Source organism: Candoia aspera, chromosome 6 (assembly GCF_035149785.1).
Source record: "Candoia aspera isolate rCanAsp1 chromosome 6, rCanAsp1.hap2, whole genome shotgun sequence".
NCBI lineage: Eukaryota > Metazoa > Chordata > Lepidosauria > Squamata > Boidae > Candoia > Candoia aspera.
This window is the reverse complement of record NC_086158.1, coordinates 50336168-50356714: the sequence shown is the minus strand read 5'-3', so window position 1 is coordinate 50356714 and position 20547 is coordinate 50336168. Positions and strand designations below refer to the sequence as shown.

Sequence of the window (20547 nt, the reverse complement as noted above, 5' to 3'; positions counted from 1 at the left end):
GAACAATCATGCCATGTGATATGGCAATTCTGAAAAATGTCACATCAGGGAGAAATAGCATGATATGCTGTAGATCAAACTAAAGCTGGAACATACCAGCTTTTGCTTTTTAGATGTTGCTGGATGCCCAACTTACATCACTCCTGGCAAATGATAATGATTGGAATTGCAATTCAAAGTATCTGGAGGGCCTTGGACTAAAGCAATGCTAAACTGGGGAGAGAAAGCCTGGAAAGCATCAGGGTTGATAATGTGAATTCATGTTAGCAAGTTTTCTGTAATTGTCCACATCAAATGGCAATTGTGGGATAGAACCTATGCAAGAGTCCAACTGATTTCAAGCAGATATCAAAGATAATTGGAAATGCCTTCCAGTGGCTAAAATAAAACCCACACATTAGAACTAAATCAGATCAAATTTATTTAATTATGATCAGTGGCCATCAAGGTGCAAATAGAGAAACAATGACCATATTGAACAAAAGCAGTGTACTGGCCATGTAAAACCTAAAAGTGAAGACTTAAAAAAATGGAAAAATTGGATAAGAAACAATGAAATAATATTAAAAAATAAAATAAACTTGAAATAGAATAAAGGTATACAAAATAAAAGGGGAAAAATCTTCACAATGTCAGTACTCCAGTATTACTTAATTTTATGCCTTTTTATTGGAATTGCTGCAGATAGAAACTTGGCAACTCTGTTGGTGATGGTGGGGTTCCAATTTGCAAATGAGAAATTTGCAAATGAGAAATTAACCAGCTCACCCTCATTACTGGTCTGCTTTTTGTTAGGAGGTGCTAAAGGTATGTCTGCATGTAAATCATCATAGAAAGGGCAGTGGAAAAATACATGCCGTAGGGTCTCCAGTTCACTCTGACCACGAGCACAGCATCACTTGGTGAATGGGGTTGTACTCTGCCTCCCATCTAGTACTGCTGAGGGTAAGAGACTAAAATGAGCCAAAGAAAAAGTCCTACATTGTGCTGAGCAAACAAGATTGAATAAGTAGTTTGCAGGTATAAAAGGTTTCCAAATGAAAGGAACCACTGAAACATTGAAACTGAAAGATGCAACTGATAAAAGTGTAGTTTCTTTTGGCCCTCCTTTCACTGTTTTTATTGCTTCTGTGTTGCTGTGATTTAACACAAATAATATCACATTAATTGCTTATGTGAAAGAAGGCTGATGTGTGCTTGAGGGTTTCAGGGATTCAAGCCAACAACAACAACAACATTAATCTCCTTTAGTTCTTACATGATTTGCTGAGTAAAGAAGTATATGTTAACACAGTTTGCTTCATGAAGAGCTTCATGAATTGGTCTCTACACAATTGTTCCTAGAACTTTGTCAGCTCCAGGAACTCTAGTTTATCATTAACTACTGGTACACATATGATTGAGACCATCTTTCTCTTGTTTTACTAGGTGTTAGATGCAGCATGGCAACTGACTTAGGTTGAGTCATTGCACTGAATAAATGTGGATTTGAAGCTCATTAAAAGATTAGCTTTTGGTTTTAACTCAAGGGTAAGAACAAGCTGTAGCAGAGAGAATGAAGGAAGCATGTGGAAACATAAAAGCTTGCCTCAAACTACTTTTGTCTTCAGGAAAAGCAGGAACAACTAGTAGCTTCTCTACAAATTGAGCTTCAGTGCAATCCAGTATTTATGCTGCATAAGACATAAAGTACCATGTCATTCCTAATATTAATGGGTAGAATTCCCCATTTTTTTCCAAAATTGGGGCAATAAGTTTCCTGGGCAAGTGTTGGAAAAACACCTATCTGTTCTTCTGGAACTCCCATTCTTAGCACTTCTAGTTTCCCAATCAGTTATACGTCTGCATATCATTTTACCATTCATTTCTTCTACTTTCTGGTATATCTTAAATAGCCATTATTTGATGCTTATTTTGGCAAAATCTGTTTATTCTTCTCACCCTCATCTGACTGGCTCCAACTGACTTAAAAGCTACTTACTTAGTAAGCATGTTTCTTTCTGCCCTCCACACACTGTTAGCTCAGTGCTGAACATCTGCTTTGCATGTCAAAGGTTCCAAGTTCAATTGTCAGCATCTCCAACTAGAACTGGGAAAGATTCCAGTTGGAAACCCTGGAGAGTTAATGCCATTTCGTGGCTGGGTGTACACCACAGATTGGGTGAAGTGTGTAATATGTTCGTGGCTGCCTACTTTGCAAACCTAGTGCAGTTGGTTTACGATTCTTTGTATTTTACAAACTAAGCAATTGGGTTAATTCACTGTGCTAAGATTATGAATACAACCTGTTTTAACAATGTTGGGCTAGATGGATCAGAGGTCTGGCTCAGTACAAGGCAGCTTCCTGTATTTTTAATTCAAGTTAGCTCCTTCTTACTTGCCTTTGATATCATAATAGCTAAAGGAATCACAGTATTTTGTGAATGATGTAACCATGTAAATGGTTCTTTTTTAATGGCATGTTGTATTTCAGGCATGGGCCTCTGGTAGACTGACATCTATTGGTAGATGTCTAGATGATTTGCAATACAGTAGAAGGATTTCTGATTCCTGATTCTGTAAGAATAAAAAAAAGCTAAAATAGACTTCTAATAATTCAGATACTGTATTGTGAAGGAATATGTGAAGGAGGAGGATTTTTGTGCAGAAGGACCGTGAGTCTGATTCTATAGTGATCACAAATTCCTGTTAGTGTATAGCTGCCTGCTTATTTTGATTTCGTTCTGGTTAGTGGTTCTCAGAGGTCTAGTAAAATATGTAACAGTCCCCCCCAACTTGAAATTTGCTTGCATCTGCAAATGAGAAGGGAGGAAATGGAGAAACCTTATCTCTGTTAATGTGAACTCCTTTTCATTTCTATGATGGAAAACAAAGTCTCCAGGATGATTTTTATATTCAAGAATACCACTGGGTTTGAAAGAGGACCCATAAAGTAAGCAAGGCTATAGTACTAAGCATCTTCTGTGTGTGTGTGGGGGGGGCATCTGCTGGTCCTTAATTTGCAACTACTTATTATCCCTAGTAGTACCCATTTTGGGACTGGATCTCCCCACCCCACCCCCTGATTTCCAAGAGTGTCTACAACATATTCTCAAAGTTCCAATTTTGTCACTAGCCCCAGAAAGATGGTCACACAGCCCTATGTTTTAATATTTTAATGTTTTCTTTTATTATTTTATTCTTATTTATATTTTATTTTATTATTTTAGCTGAAGACACTTTTCTTAATTTGCTGCTCTATAGACTTGAAAAGGGCAGGCTGCTCTGAAAAAAGCACACCTTTTAAAATTAATAGCTTGTTCCTTGAAATAACTTATCTATAAGAAAAAAACAGTATCGAAATAAGTGGCTCCTTTATTAGTAAATTTGTTATATTTGAATAGCTGAAGCTTTTCATTTGTTAAAACAATGGAAATAATTCTTAATTGAAAATCATGCTGCAAGAAGCTAATGATGAAACACTGATTTTAGAAAGATTTCAGACTCTTTTCCTGCAAAGAAAAAGATTGTTATAGCAAACAATGAAGCTGCCTGTTATTTCTATTCAAGTAGATTCTCCAAGTAGCGTCACTGTTTGTGCATGCTGTGTGTACTTTTCATAAGAAACTTAATGGATTTATGATGTACACAAAACTTAACCTTATAAATAAATGCATTTAAGCCCAAGTACAATCCCAGTTGTTTGTTCATTTTAGAAAATTGGATCCTTAAATGGGAACTAAATGCAGTTTGCAGCTTAATGTGCAATAAACATGAGCTTAGCAACAAGTACGGTATAGAAATTAAATAATTAAATCCTCAAAAAAAGAGGGACATAAAACAATTGAATCATTTTTAAAATGCTGCAACAGGAGCTTAAAACAAAGTTCACAATGAAAAAAGGTGCTTTGCTGCAATGGTAACATTGAACAGAGGCAAGGTTCTGCCATCTAAATATCAAATGTTTCTGCCCTGGCTAAGTGATTTTCGAAAGACTGAAGAAGGCCTCATTCATGGAACATTAACATGTGAACAGGCTCATGTAGGACAGGATGATTTAGCAGACAAAGATTCCCAGAAAGTATTTAGAAAGAACAAACAAAACGCTACTAGGGCTGTGTAGAGCTTCAGATTTGATTCCAAGAAGGTGCTTTTGGTGTGCATGTGAGTGCAGTGTAGCACCTGTCTGCAGCTCTTTAAGGCAGCTGCATCTTTTTCCATGGCTTCAGATGTGCCTGCTTTAAAGAGTTAAAGAAAGGTGTATGTTCATATTTTTAGAAAGCATTGCAGTTCATCACAAACCACTACCAAAATAGCCAAAACCAACTGGGATGTTCTGAGAATTGAGGAGCAAGGAGTGCAATTTCCATTTGGGCATTATGCAGGGTTGCTCAAGGATATATATAAGCCATCCATACAATGGTTTGGTTTATAGATAACAATAAACCAGAATGCTTTAGAATTCTAACTTAGCATGTTTGAGCAAACTTACCATTTCCATTTAACTTCTGCTTGCTGCAGTGTTAAGACAAACCCGAAAGGCTCTCTTCCAGGATTGTTTTTTGTCATTACATTCAAAGATGGATTACTGGATGGTTCCTCCTGTAACCAGTCAGAGTCATAAGCCAAAAAGCTAAGAGGCCCTGGCTTGTTTATAATAACACTGGTGTGTTTGCAATGATAAACAAACCATGCACAGAGGGTTTGTTTAGTAATTTCCACCCTCAGGAGGAGCCAAGTATGAGCAATGTTGGCATCCCCCAACATACTTGTTTGATCACAAGACTTACAAACAACCCTTTCATGTATTTGTTGCAGGAAATGCTGGTGTGTGTATGCACACAGCAATTCTGTTTGCCACGGGAAAAAAAAGTGGCCATTTGCAAAAGCTTTTCAGAATAGTGGCAATGACTGGGGACCTTATTTATTAAAAATAAATCGTCCAGTGTTTTTCAGCTGTATCTGCCTGGAACTGAGTTCCTTTGGAGGAAAGCTCTAAACTAAAAGGAACACCTAATTTGGTTCTGCTACTTGTCATGGATCTTTTGTTGGTTACAAAGCCAGTTGTTAATTTGTGCACTGCTTTTTAGACTCTTGTCTTAATGCTTCATGCAGTACATTAATGAGAAATTTTAAATGTGTGTTCATTATTTAAGTAATGTATCCCTTGACTTTAGTATGTCCAGCTTTTCAGTGCATTAAAATTGGAGGCTCATCATCCTTCTACCCAAAAGGTATCTGTTTGTGGTCTACGGAAAAAGACATAACTGGAATGATATTGTGTGGGAAAGGTTATTACATTCTGAGCAATCAAGAGTTCACGCAGAAGACTTGTAACTGTGCAAAATCTTCTCTACCTTTGGTTGCCATGCAAATATGTAAATGACAGCTGGACATGAAAAGAGCAGTTCACAACAGGGGTATGGCCCAGGAATAGTCCTGCCCGCCATTTAGATGTATTATTTATTTATTTAATTTACTTTTTATCCCACCTTTATTATTTTTATAAATAACTCAAGGCGGTGAACATACCTAATACTCCTTCTTCCTCCTATTTTGATGCTAGTATTTTTTTTTCAGTTTAGCAAAGAATTATACTATTCTCCACTATTGCAATTACACAATATTTTTGAAATGCAAATATCCATATTATATCAGATTATCTGAGGGCTATCTATCATCCTGTTAAGATGCTAGCCTCAGATGGAGACAAATAACAAGGCCTTTTTAGCAGTAGCTCTATACTTATGGAACTCTCTCCCAAGGAATATTATTGGTTTCTTAGCTAAGTTACTTGCTGAAAAGAGAGAAAGGAAAGAAGGACTTACTCAATTGGTCCACTCCAGATGCTGGATGGACTGTATTTGATTCCAGAGTAAACCTGGAATTGTTCCTGCAGCTATGAAGCATGGTTCAACTTCTTGGAATGAAGAGGTGGTGATAGCCTTGGATAGGATGGTGCCTTTGAAGATTCACTCTGCTTGCATATCCTAGAAAATTCCTAGAGCAAATTGAAGAGCAAATAGAAGAGCAAATATGATCAGTATGAGTAAGAGCATTTATTAAGGAATACATTGTGGCAAAAAGAGTGGCAAAATTGTCCTTATTTTTCTACTCTTATCATATTCTCAGACAGATAGCTGGTGGCCCTGTTCAAGATGACTTGGTTCCTCCTAGATAGGGATAGGCCCTCCCTACCTACAAACATCTTGGTAGTGAAGACTATTCGTTGTGAAGACTATTGAGGCATCTGTCAGATAAAGTTGCTGGGATCCAGTCTGAGTTGGACTCTGTGCAAATCCTTTGGAATTGATTGAGGCATTGTGTAGTATAGTTATCAAGGAAGAATTCAAGCCTGCTGGACTTGAGGAAGTGAACATGGTCCTTGGGATTGCAAGTGAGGCTACCTGTGTTTTAGATCCATGTCCCTCTGGCTGGTTAAGGCCTCCTGGGAGATGAGTGATTGGATGCAGTGGTAAACACATCCTTGAGAGGCGGTGTGGTTCTGCTGGCTTTTAAACAGATGGTGTTGTGGTGGATCCTGGCACTGTCACTGGTTCCCAGGGAGAGAACACATTCCAGACTGATAAGAGACTTCTCAGCCCAGGCTCTGTTGATGGGAAGGTTAAGAGGTCCAAGGTGTCTCTGCCTTAGAACCCTTCTGGGTTATTTTCCCTTAGGTTAGTGATTAGCCTTAGTCTGGCAAGATTCTGTCTATAAGGTGAGAACAATAAAGAACTAGAGTTGAATTACCAGTTCACTGTGGTTCCTAGCCTGGTTTCCTGACAGGTGTCCATCCTCTCCTGAGAAAACCATCACTGGATCCACTGGTATTGGACAATTTTTGTCCTGTCTCCAACCTTCCCTTTTTAGGCCCTGGAGAAAAGGGTCCATTTGGAGAAAATGGGTTGTCTGTACCTTTTTCAGTCAGGGTTAAGAACAAGATATAGCACTGGAACAGTACTGATCACATTTGTAGATGACATGTGGCAGGACCTGGATGGGGTGGTACTTCCATCCTGGTCCTTCATGATATCTCATCAGCTTTCAATATCATCACTTACAGTATTCTTCTGGATAAGCTTCAGAAGTTGAGAATGGGGGACACGATGTTACAGTGGTTCTCTTCCTTCTAAGACCAGTTGCAGTCAGTTGACTGTGAGGAGCCCTGGACTTTTCATCTTTAGCTTTGATGGGGTTGCACTTCCCCAGACAGAACAGATGTGCAATTTGGGTATTCTCTTAGACATGTGGCTCCTGCTTGAAAAGTAGGTGGTAGCCATGGACAAGAAGTCTCCAGCAATTGTGCCCATTCCTGCCCGGTCAGGAGGCCCTTTTCTTGCTCACGCATGCCTGCTTGGAGCATTGCAACGCACTCTTCATAGGACTGTCCTTGAATACCATCCAGAAGCTACATTTGATCCAGAATGCAGTGGTGTGGGTAGTTATGAGCATACCATGGTACAGCTATGTAACACTTATTTGCAAACTGCACTGGCTTCCTATGAACTTCCAGCTGTTTTAAAGCCTTTCATGGCACAAGGGCAGGTTATTTGTGGGACTGCCTATTTTCAATTATGTCCACCCATCCCATGAGTTCTGATAGAGCGGATATGCTTCAGGTCCCTTCCATGAAACAATGCTGTCTAACAGAATCCAAGAGGCATGCCTTCTCTCCAGTGGTGCCTGTCCTATAGTACAGCTTGACCCACAATATGGCCCCGATGCTGTTGATCTTTTTTAAGGCTTTAAAAACTTGGCTTTCCCCATGAAAATGGATTAGGATGTTGGTTGAGTCTGTCTGGGAAATGCTTTAGGATTTTAAGCATGTTGTGCTTTTTGGCCTCAGTCTTTGTTGTTTTATTGTGTAGTTTTGATTTTATCCATATTGTTTAGCCATACAGAGTCACATTGGCAAATTGGGCAGCCATGTAAGTTTTTTAAATAATAAACTTTTTTTTCATTTGGCTTTTAAAGTTCAGTTTCTAGTCTGCAGAAGTTTGCTTTATAGAATTCTTGAGAAATGCAGTCTCATTCCAGGGCTACGTTACACATACATAAGACAATTGGGTGTTGTAGATGCATCCAACGTTATATGGGATCAGGCCACCACAGAGGTCAGAATTATGAATTGCTTAAAATACTGTTGAGTTAGTAATAGCAATCATACAATAAGCCTGAAGGTAGACAGCTAGTCTCCTATAGTCGCCAGTCTTCCACAAAATAATTCCAAACTGGGTGGTCAACATCCTTTGCTTTGAGAATAGTGAAATATTGCGTTATGATGGATTACAGCACACAGTATTATGATTTGTGCAGTCAGTGTTCTTGGTTAAAATGAAGGGCTAAGTATTATTTATGTAAATATTCTAGACCTTCAATGAAACAGCTACCTGATGACTTAGGAACAAATATCATCAGTATATTCTATTTATAAAGTTCCTCTACCACAACTTCTGGATCTACGTTTGTTCCCTTCTCTTTCCCTCCAGTTTCTTTCATCTCCATTTCCATAATAGTCATTGCAATATCTGGCATTTTTTTTTCTCTCACAAAGGTCCCATGGGAATTTCCCAGTACCCAAGACTGTACTATGACTTGTCATTCTCCTTCCTCAATGATAGGATTTATGACTGGGGTGCCAAATGCTAGAAGTGTTCAACATAGCAGCAGGGCCGCAACTAGGGTCTGTGTCACCTGGGGGAAACATGGATTCCGCGTCCATTTTGGCGCCCCCCATCACTCATTTTGGTGCCCCACTAGCGTTCATTTTGGCGCCCCACCAGCACGGAGCCCGGGGTACATGCCCTGGTTGCCCCCCCTAGTTGCGGCCCTGCATAGCAGCCTCTGAAAAATGAAAGCTAGAAAATTTCTCGGTATTATTTCTGACTACTCAATGTTTCTACAGAATTTAAAATCCATTGAACTTTAAATCCATTGCAAGGTAAGCATGAAGTTCCAAAAAAACTAGAAATTTGGTACGTGATTCTGGAGGATTTTCTATTAATGTTGACTGGTTACTTATTTAATTATTTATTATAAGCAGTTCTTTAGCAAAGGATCGTTACCTTGTCATGGTGCTGGAGCTTGAGCACCTCAATGATGCCATGAGCTAAACCGTGAAGGGCCACCCAAGATGGGAAGGTCATGACAGACAGGTCAGACTAAATGCGATCCCTGGGGAAGGTAATGGCAACCCACCCCAGTATTCTTGCCGTGAAAACTAAATGGATCAGTACAACCAGAGATATGTCGGTATACCATCAGAAGATGAGACCCCCAGGTTGGAAGATGGTCAAAATGCTACTGGGGAGGAACAGAGGATGAGTTCAACTAGCCCCAGACGTGATGACGCAGCTAGCTCAAAGCCGAAAGGACGGCTAGCGGCCGACGGTGCTGGTGGTGAACGGCGAATCCGATGTTCTAAGGATCAACACGCCATTGGAAGCTGGAATGTAAGATCTATGAGCCAGGGCAAATTGGATGTGGTTATTGGTGAGAGGTCAAGATTAAAGATAGACATTCTGGGCGTCAGTGAATTGAAATGGACTGGAATGGGCCACTTCACATCAAATGACCACCAGATCTACTACTGTGGACAAGAGGACCACAGAAGAAATGGAGTAGCCTTCATAATTAATAGTCAAGTGGCTAAAGCAGTGCTTGGATACAACCCAAAAAACGACAGAATGATCTCAATTCGAATTCAGGGCAAGCCATCTAATGTCACAGTGATCCAAATATACGCCCCAACCACAGATGCTGAAGAAGCTGAAGTAGAGCAGTTCTATGAGGATCTGCAGCACCTACTGGACAACACGCCTAAAAGAGATGTTATTTTCATCACGGGAGACTGGAATGCTAAGGTGGGCAGTCAAATGACACCTGGAATTACAGGTAAGCATGGCCTGGGTGAACAAAACGAAGCAGGACATAGGCTGATAGAATTTTGCCAAGACAACTCAATGTGCATAACAAACACTCTCTTCCAGCAACCTAAGAGACGGCTTTATACATGGACTTCCCCAGATGGACAACACCGAAACCAGATTGACTACATCCTTTGCAGCCAAAGGTGGCGGACATCTATAAAGTCAGTAAAAACAAGACCTGGAGCTGACTGTAGTTCAGATCACGAACTTCTTCTTGCACAATTTAGGATCAGACTAAAGAGATTAGGGAAGACCCACAGATCAGCTAGATATGAGCTCACTAATATTGCTAAGGAATATGCAGTGGAGGTAAAGAATAGATTTAAGGGATTGGACTTAGTAGATAGGGTCCCAGAAGAACTATGGACAGAAGTCCCCAACATTGTCCAAGAGGCGGCAACAAAATACATCCCAAAGAAGGAGAAAACCAAGAAGGCAAAATGGCTGTCTGCTGAGACACTAGAAGTAGCTCAAGAAAGAAGGAAAGCAAAAGGCAACAGTGATATGGGGAGATATGCCCAATTAAATGCAAAATTCCAGAGGTTAGCCAGAAGAGATAAGGAATTATTTTTAAACAAGCAATGCGCGGAAGTGGAAGAAGACAATAGAATAGGAAGGACAAGAGACCTCTTCCAGAAAATTAGAAACATCGGAGGTAAATTCCAGGCCAAAATGGGTATGATCAAAAACAAAGATGGCAAGGACCTAACAGAAGAAGAAGAGATCAAGAAAAGGTGGCAAGAATATACGGAAGACCTGTATAGGAAGGATAACAATATTGGAGAGAGCTTTGACGGTGTGGTCAGTGAGCTAGAGCCAGACATCCTGAAGAGTGAGGTTGAATGGGCCTTAAGAAGCATTGCTAATAACAAGGCAGCAGGAGACGACGGCATCCCAGCTGAATTGTTCAAAATCTTGCAAGATGATGCTGTCAAGGTAATGCATGCTATATGCCAGCAAATTTGGAAAACACAAGAATGGCCATCAGACTGGAAAAAATCAACTTATATCCCCATACCAAAAAAGGGAAACACTAAAGAATGTTCAAACTATCAAACAGCAGCACTCATTTCACATGCCAGTAAGGTAATGCTCACGATCCTGCGAGGTAGACTTCAGCAATTCATGGAGCGAGAATTGCCAGATGTACAAGCTGGGTTTAGAAAAGGCAGAGGAACTAGGGACCAAATTGCCAATATCCACTGGATAATGGAAAAAGCCAGGGAGTTTCAGAAAAACATCTATTTCTGTTTTATTGACTATTCTAAAGCCTTTGACTGTGTGGACCATAACCAATTGTGGCAAGTTCTTAGCGGTATGGGGATACCAAGTCATCTTGTCTGCCTCCTGAAGAATCTGTATAACGACCAAGTAGCGACAGTAAGAACAGACCACGGAACAACAGACTGGTTTAAGATTGGAAAAGGAGTACGGCAGGGCTGTATACTCTCACCCTATCTATTCAACTTGTACGCAGAACACATCATGCGACATGCTGGGCTTGAGGAATCCAAGGCTGGAGTTAAAATTGCTGGAAGAAACATTAACAATCTCAGATATGCAGATGATACCACTTTGCTGGCTGAAAGCGAAGAGGAACTGAGGAGCCTTATGATGAAGGTGAAAGAAGAAAGTGCAAGAGCTGGCTTGCAGCTAAACCTCAGAAAAACCAAGATTATGGCAACCAGCTTGATTGATAACTGGCAAATAGAGGGAGAAAATGTAGAGGCAGTGAAAGACTTTGTATTTCTAGGTGCGAAGATTACTGCAGATGCTGACTGCAGTCAGGAAATCAGAAGACGCTTAATCCTTGGGAGAAGAGCAATGACAAATAGTTAAGAGCAGAGACATCACACTGACAACAAAGGTCCGCATAGTTAAAGCAATGGTGTTCCCCATAGTAACATATGGCTGCGAGAGCTGGACCATAAGGAAGGCTGAGAGAAGGAAGATAGATGCTTTTGAACTGTGGTGTTGGAGGAAAATTCTGAGAGTGCCTTGGACTGCAAGAAGATAAAACCAGTCCATCCTCCAGGAAATAAAGCCAGACTGCTCACTTGAGAGAATTATATTAAAGGCCAAACTGAAATACTTTGGCCACATCATGAGAAGACAGGACACCCTGGAGAAGATGCTGATGCTAGGGAGAGTGGAGGGCAAAAGGAAGAGGAGCCGACCAAGGGCAAGGTGGATGGATGGTATTCTAGAGGTGACAGACTCGTCCATGGGGGAGCTGGGGTTGTTGACGACCAACAGGAAGCTCTGGCGTGGCCTGGTCCATGAGGCCACGAAGAGTCGGAAGCGACTAAACGAATAAACAACAAAAAAATTATAAGCAGTTATATGCACCCCAATCTAAAAACTCTGGGAAGTCTACACAAGTATAAAAATCATTAATATGCTACATAATTTGTGTAACATAAATAGTCACCCACACTCCCTAAGGGCCAAGTCTTGGTGCTATACAAAATGTACCTCTACAGGAGCATGTTCCATAATGTGCGGACCACTACTGAGAAGACCTGCTGCTTTCTAGCCAATACCTGAGTGGGAGGGATCTTTAAGAAGGCCCTGTGTACATCCAAGCAGGACAGGCACAATCATGTTTAGTAAGACAGCCTGATATATTCTGGTGCCATACTATATAAGGCTTTGTACAGTAGGTAATAACTAGCACTCTGAATAAGGCCTGGAAGCCCAATGCTAATCAGTGCAGTGACCTCACAGTAGGAATAACTCTGCAAATAGTGGACCTCCCCTCCTAACAGCTTAATTGTTGCATTTGAATTAGTTTTAGCTTTTGGATGGCTTCTTAAGGCAGTCCTATATAGACTATATTGTAATAGTCCAGTTGTGTGGCTATCCTGGCATGAGTTACTGCCATCAGGGCTTCCTGGCTCATGTGGCACCTTAACTGGTATACCAGTCTAAGCTGGGCAAAAGCACCCTGGCCACAGCCTGTACTTGCAGTTCAAGCAGGAAACATAAATTCAAGATGACCACAAAGTTTCTGACCTATTCTTTCATGCAGAGTGCAATTCTATCTTGAGCAGCCACCAGGACTTAACTTTCTAGAAGACCAAGGTGTTTACTGATGACCAGCACCTAAGTCTTTCCACTGTTTAGTCTGAACTTCTCTCTCCCCATCCAGTCCTTAATAGCCATCAGACTCTGGTTCAGAACTTTCACAACATCTTCAGTTAGACCTGGGGTGGTGATATATAATTTAGTCGCATCAGCATACTGGTTAGACCTCACCTCAAGCCAATGGATTACCTCTCCCAGTGCTTTCATATAGATATGAGAGGGGACAGGACTGAACCCTCTGGCATTCCACATTGGAGCAAATCATAGGCTCAATTACTCCTCCTCATGCCTTCCAGCTGGAACCACCCCTCAACTTCCAACCTTTGTAGATGGTCCAGAAAGATACCATGGTCTAAGGTACGGAATCCTGCATAGAGGTTTATTAGGATTAGGAGTGACATTTCTGCCATTCTGATCCTGTCAAATGTCCCTAAAAACAGAGGTTTGGAGATAGGGCACATCTAGTTTTCTAGCATGGCTTCATTGAGAGATGGCTTTTTCAAGAAAGACATACTACTCCCTCTTTCAAAGCAGGTGACATCACACCTTCCTTCGGAGAGGCATGAACCAGCTTCTAAATCTGGCCACATATGTGCCCTGCCCAGCTGTTGAAGGAACCAGGAGGGGCATGGGTACACCCCTCAGGTTGTGGAGCCCATGCTATAGAACACTCTGTGTCCTTCCTAAGGTCCCATAAGCTCAAAGGAATCCCAGGTCTCAGTGTAAGATGTCACCCCCTTTGATCTCACATGGCTCTGCCTAACTAGGATACAGTTAGTGTACATCATTACACTATGTATGCCTCTCATTTTTAGTTGTTAGTAACAAATGTAAATAAAGAAAAGCTATGAACAGTATCACTGTGAAATGGGTGAGAACAGTTCTAGAGTTCAGCTGAATAATGAAAGCATGTTTGTAAGGTGGGGCTTTGAGAAGGGGGAGGAGAGACACCTTTAAAGGTTGTTTCCAAAATTGCATTGTGAGTATAGTAAGAGTAAGCAGAGAGGAAATTGGTGAGGAGTAAGCAGGACAGAGCTATGATGAATCCAGTAACCTGTATTCTACATTTCCTTATACTGTACCATCACATTTTCCAAATAAAATGTAATTGCAGCTGTTAACTCATAATTTTTGGGTGATCTCCAGATTCCATGGGAAACACTAACTTCTCAGAAACGTTTTTCCCCCTACCTGTATGTTTGCCTCAGTTTTGTCTATGCTCCACCCAAATTCCTTAAACTGGCAACAGCAGTAGGCAAGGACTGCAATGACGCTAGGAACTGCCCTAGTTTAAACAAGTCTTCAAGAACCTGAATAACTGCAAACAACCTTTTTTCCTTCTTAAAGACGTGCCTGGATTTTGCTTCCATTGTCTCTCGTTCACAGGGAAGGCAGACTTCCAGCCAATGAACTGCATCTCAGGTGGATATGCGTTATATATACTTTTTTTTTTAAAAATCGTGGAGAATAGAGCAACTAAGGCAAGGCACGCGAGCAATCTGTAGTTACACAAGGAGCTTTTTCAAGGACTGTATGACTTCGGCAACTTTATCTTTAGATGGTGTGAATAGTTATTTATGCTATCTTTTCTCCTGAGATTGGATCGTGGTGTTCTGCAGATTTCATATCAGCTCATCCCTTGTTGATAGAACTGAGTGGGGAGTTATTAAATTATTGTCATGCTGCTTTTATGTTTTGATGAATACTGCAAAGAAATTCCCAAAGCATTTCTTTTTCTCCACTGCCTTATTAATATCTTAAGGAGGCAAAGTTTTCACTTGTCTGAAACTGCTTAAACTGGACAGACTTTATAAAAGATTCAACGTTTCTAAAACAGACTGTTTCAGGTTAACTTCTCAAATATGAAATACAATGTCTGCATTTCCAAAGGTAGTGGAAAACATTTACTGTGCATTCCTAGGTACAAAGTACTGTATGTTTCACTGAGTTTGGTAGGGCTTTCCTCCCAGGTAGGTGCATACAGAATAGCAAGTTTAGACGGCTCTCTCTGTATCTTGCGCTTTTTGTTTTTATTCCTCAAGTAGCTACCATAATCTGTAAAACAAGGGTTGGAAATGATGTAGGGGATCAACTACTTCCTCTGCCTCCAGCCTTTTATCTTCATCAACCCAATAATCTTTCAGAATCCAAGCCTATACCAGTTTGTACACAAGTCAGCTGTCCTGAGTTCAAGGTAAGTGTTAGTGTAGTCTTATTTACTAACAGGCTGTGAGAGGAATACAGCCATTCTGCTCTTGATCTTATATTGGCAAGCTTTTACACTCTGGCACTCATAAGATAAAGCTAGTGCCAAGCTTTGCTATTATGTTTGTTAGTAAGATGAAAATCATATACTAACTTAAAGCAGTTTCTGTCGTTTCAGCTCAGATATTAATATATAGTTCCAACATGTATTTTATATTTCCAGAATTATAGATTATTTATTGAAATATTTCTTTTATTATCTATGTGGGCAATGCTTATAATGCTTTCCATATCAAAAGGATCTCAAAGTGGAGTACAAGAAGAAAAAATACTAAAAATACAAATGTAATAATGTTAAAATCTCAGTATTTTAAATAATTAAAATGAGGGAGAAAGTATGTTGAGTGTTCAAATTAACATTCAACCCTTGCATAAGAATGTTCCTGATTAAAATAATTTGGAGTCTGTGAATCGGATCCAATTTAGTGTGAACTGATTTGGACATATTTGCAGATACAATTTGTTGAGTGGATTTGACTGAATAGATCTGAACTGATCTGGAGGACTGAATAGTCACACAGACCTAATGTATAAATTTTGACCAGATGCTTAAAACACATCATAATTGGCATCTTCTAAATACCTGGAGAAATTGTTGCAGAATGCTTGGAAAACCTTTAGCCCAGGAGAGATCAGAAAAGTCACACACCAGGCATTTCTATAAAAATAATTTATTTACAAAAAGCAAAACAAAAAACAAAACATATTTAAAGGACTTAGCTCTCATTCAGAGCTACCTAGCTTGGCTACATTTCGGCACAGAGAAAAAAAGGAAGAAAGAAACAAGTCCGGGCAGGATCCTCCCCCCAGGCGATTTGCATCAAGCACGTGAAAGGAGTCAATCAAATACAACCTCTTCACCCGGCCAAAATGATTAGGTACAATAGCAGTCTTAATCGTTAGTAGGAAAACATCAACAGAAATAGTGTCACAGAGAAGGCCCTCTTTTAACTAACTGTCAAATGGCAATATGAAAATTGGCTACAATCAGCAAAATGTGTCTTAGTGATCATACAAGTTCTTAGTAATCATACAGAAGGGAAGGCCATTTGCCAGCAACACAGCTCCAACTTATTCCGGGCATTATATGCTAACATGAACTAGGATTGCTTCAGCACTGGGGTAATATGTACATGATCAGGACCCCACCAACATTTTGATTGCTGCATTCTTGGCTCAGACCAAAACCAAAAGTAGTTTCATGTAAGATGCACAGATACGTCATATTTCTTTCAGATATTCTGTGCAACAGTCTCTTCTGTTTGGACCAACATTGTTACATGGAGGATTGTGGTTGTGGTTGGGCAAGGTATTTGGCCTCCTGCAAGGGCAACCTGGAAGTGACTGCCACTTCGTAAAACACCAGAGGTAGTAATCAAAGCTGATTGGGAGGAGATATCACTTCTTAGCTCTGTACAGAGATTTCTATCAGTTTGTCTCTTGAATAAACTATTTGGAAATTGCAGCATAGAAAATTAATTATTCTTCTGCAGCAAAAAGATTGTGTAAATATTGATTGATTGAGTGATTGATTGATTGATTATGTGTCATCAAGTTGGTATCAGTGCTTAGCAACTACATAGATAGATTTTCTCCATGACCATTTGTCCCTAACTTGGTCTTCAGGACTTCCAATGGTGTCCCCATCACCACTGTAACTGAGTCCATCCACCTTGCTGCTGGTTGTCTTCTTCCACCTTTCCCAGCATTAGAGCCTTCCCCAGAGAGCTAGTCTTTCTATAATGTGTCTGAAGTGGGATAATTTGATGCATAAGTGTATTAGGAAAGTGTTTTGTATGTACTGGCTGGGTGTATGTATCTAATTTTCTGCAAAATTTTAAAGATCTGCTGTTCCATTTTAGCTATCCCTTGTCCATGTTAAAAGAACAATCCTTGTAGAAAATGTAAGATATATTCTATATAATATAGCTGGAACCGATTTCCTGTCCACTCTAAGCATGTAGGGAATGCATAATACTGTATTAGAAGAAAATGGCTACACTTGATGTCAAAAATGTCTGAATGTAAAATGAGATACGAATAGCTGGGTAAAACTTTTTGCTGTCAAAAGATATTTTTAGAACTTGGCTCTTATACAATTAGAAGACTAGATTATTGTTTGAAATGTCACAGGAGAAAATGTTTGTGATACTATGCAGTTTTGAGGCTACTGATTCAGGAAAGGGATATTTTAGCAAAGGTATGGAATGAAATAAATCTGGACTGCTCAGTTTGTTCCAACCTGTTTAATGGAAGAAACAGAGGTAATGTGTTGTCATTTTAAGAGCTAAGCCTCTCTAAGTGTTAATGTTGCAAATTCTTGTCACACGGAGTGTAATCTAATGGAGATAAAATGGATTTTTCAAAAGAGCTAAATTTAAACACTGAGATTGTGGAAAGATTTGTTTTGCTGCCAGCAGCATTGCTGTTTCTTTCAGCATGTAGGAAAATGGGAGAAGGTGTCACAGGACAAGTCAGACACAGTTAAACACCCTAGGAACTTTTGCAAATCTTATTTTAGTGAACATTGCTCATCTAAAGTAGACAGCCATATTCTCAAGCTGGCTTGCCTAGAATTCTTCCTATTATATTTTTTATACTTGGTGTGATTTTTTAAGACATTAAATTTTTAAAACTATGAACTATAATTGGAAGGAGTTGTTTCATCCCAGATCCTGGGTAAGATGCAAAAATGAAGTCTATCCTATAAAAGGTGATTAAACAATTCCATTAAATGCTATAATGGAACAAATCAAATATACATTATTGAATTTCTCAATGGTTTCAGGCATATTGAAATTATTACAACAAGGAGATTAGTATTGTGATTAATACTTTATGTTCCATAAGGATGATTTTATGACTGATAGAGCCATCAGGCTATTTTTACTGTCTTAGTGCTGTCTAGAATTGAAGATACTTTAGAAACTTTAGTTGATGTAATATATATGTATGTGGAAATCAGTGGATGGGTGATCTGAAAACATAATTTATGCTTTTTCAGCACCAACTGCCCTGAAGTGCTTGGGGCAAATTTAAGGCTTTGGGGTTTATCTTTGAAGAGTTAAATGATTTGTAGCTAGGTTATTTGTTGTTAATTCCTTAGACTTGGTCATCCTCCTCCTTCTCCTTCACTATACAATTGGATCTCCACTGGATGGATATCTTGTAGTTGTTTGTTGCTTTGTCCTAAAAAGAGGTATATAAATAGATTAAAACTTTAACATTTGATCACAGGTAGAGATCAGCATACAAAGAAAAAAAATAATAATTAAAAATTTAAAAAATCTGATCTATGATCCCAATGTTCATCAGCTTACTTTTAGCACCTGGTACCACAGCAAGTTGGAAATAAAAGAGGATAAAGCTACATTTGTGGAGGTCTCTGTAATCTTGCAGAGATAAAATTAAATAATGTGATCATCCACCAACTTTCCAGCACTTTTTTCAAAGAGTGCTATTATAAAACTGAAGAAATAATCCAAAGAATGGGCAATGTAGCAACTTAGATGTTGGCCTATTGGCTAAAATCAAGGGAAGCATTTGCACAATGCTAACTACAACTATCCCCAGCAAAGGATTGTTACCTTGTCATAGTGCTGGAGCTTGAGCACCTCAATAATGCCATGAGCTAAGCTGTGAAGGGCCACCCAAGACAGGAAGGTCATGACACAGAGGTCAAACTAAACACGATCCTTGTGGAAGGTAACAGCAACCCACCCCAGTATTCTTGCCATGAATACTAAATGGATCACTACCTGCAAGGTAAACTCCAACAATTCATGGAGCGAGAATTGCCAGATGTACAAGCTGGGTTTAGAAAAGGCAGAGGAACTAGGGACCAAATTGCCAATATCCGCTGGATAATGGAAAAAGCCAGGGAGTTTCAGAAAAACATCTATTTCTGTTTTATTGACTATTGTTATGTGGACCATAACAAACTATGGCAAGTTCTTAGTGATATGGGGATACCAAGTCATCTTGTCTGCCTCCTGAGGAATCTGTTTAATGACCAAGTGGCAACAGTAAGAACAGACCACGGAACAACGGACTGGTTTAAGATTGGGAAAGGAGTACAGCAGGGCTGTATAGTCTCACCCTACCTATTCAACTTGTATGCAGAATACATCATGCAACATGCTGGGCTGGATGAATCCAAGGCTGGGATTAAGATCCATGGAGGAAACATTAACAATCTCAGATATGCAGATGATACCACTTTGATGGCTGAAAGCGAGGAGGAACTGAGGAGCCTCATGACGAAGGTGAAAGAAGAAAGTGCAAAAGCTGGATTGCAGTTAAACCTCAACAAAACCAAGATTATGGCAACCAGCTTGACTAATAACTGGCAAATAGAGGGAGAAAGTGTAGAAGCAGTGACAGACTTTGTATTTCTAGGTGCAAAGATTACTGCAGATGCTGACTGCAGCCAGGAAATCAGAAGACGTTTAATTCTTGGGAGGAGAGCAATGACAAATCTCCATAAAATAGTTAAGAGCCGAGACATCACACTGACAACAAAGGTCCGCATAGTTAAAGCAATGGTGTTCCCCGTAGTAACATATGGCTGCGAGAGCTGGACCATAAGGAAGGCTGAGAGAAGGAAGATCGATGCTTTTGAACTGTGGTGTTGGAGGAAAATTCTGAGAGTGCCTTGGACTGCAAGAAGATCAAACCAGTCCATCCTCCAGGAAATAAAGCTAGACTGCTCACTTGAGGGAATGATATTAAAGGCAAAACTGAAATACTTTGGCCACATAATGAGAAGACAGGACACCCTGGAGAAGATGCTGATGCTAGGGAGAGTGGAAGGCAAAAGGAAGAGGGGCCGACCAAGGGCAAGATGGATAGATGATATTCTAGAGGTGATGGATTCGTCCCTGGGGGAGCTGGGGGTGTTGACGACCGACAGGAAGCTCTGGTGTGGGCTGGTCCACGAAGTCACGAAGAGTCGGAAGCGTCTGAACAAATAAACAACAACAACTACAACTATAGCTCCCTCTCTCCAATAATCTCCAACTCTTTGTATCCATCCTCCAGTTCAGATCCCTGTGTGGTTTCTTTGGGTTTACTAGGTTAATAGAAATCTTCACATTTAGAAAGAATTAAACTGGGGAGGATTATGGGATAATGGAAGAAAGAAACTTTATCAGATGCAGACTTAGTTTTTGACAAACATGTTTAAATATATCTATAAAATAATAGTCTTTAAAAGCTACATGAATTGTAGAGGATTCTTATTTTCTTTAGGTGGCATCCATCAATAAGCATACCCTTTTGTTAG

General features: G+C 39.9%; 1 protein-coding gene across 1 annotated transcript in view; it reads left to right on the top strand.

Annotated features, from left to right (window-relative positions):
* SH3PXD2A (SH3 and PX domains 2A) overlaps window positions 1-20547 on the top strand; it is a 259549-nt gene that overhangs the window by 64525 nt on the left and 174477 nt on the right. The gene's annotated exons all lie outside the window — the stretch shown is intronic.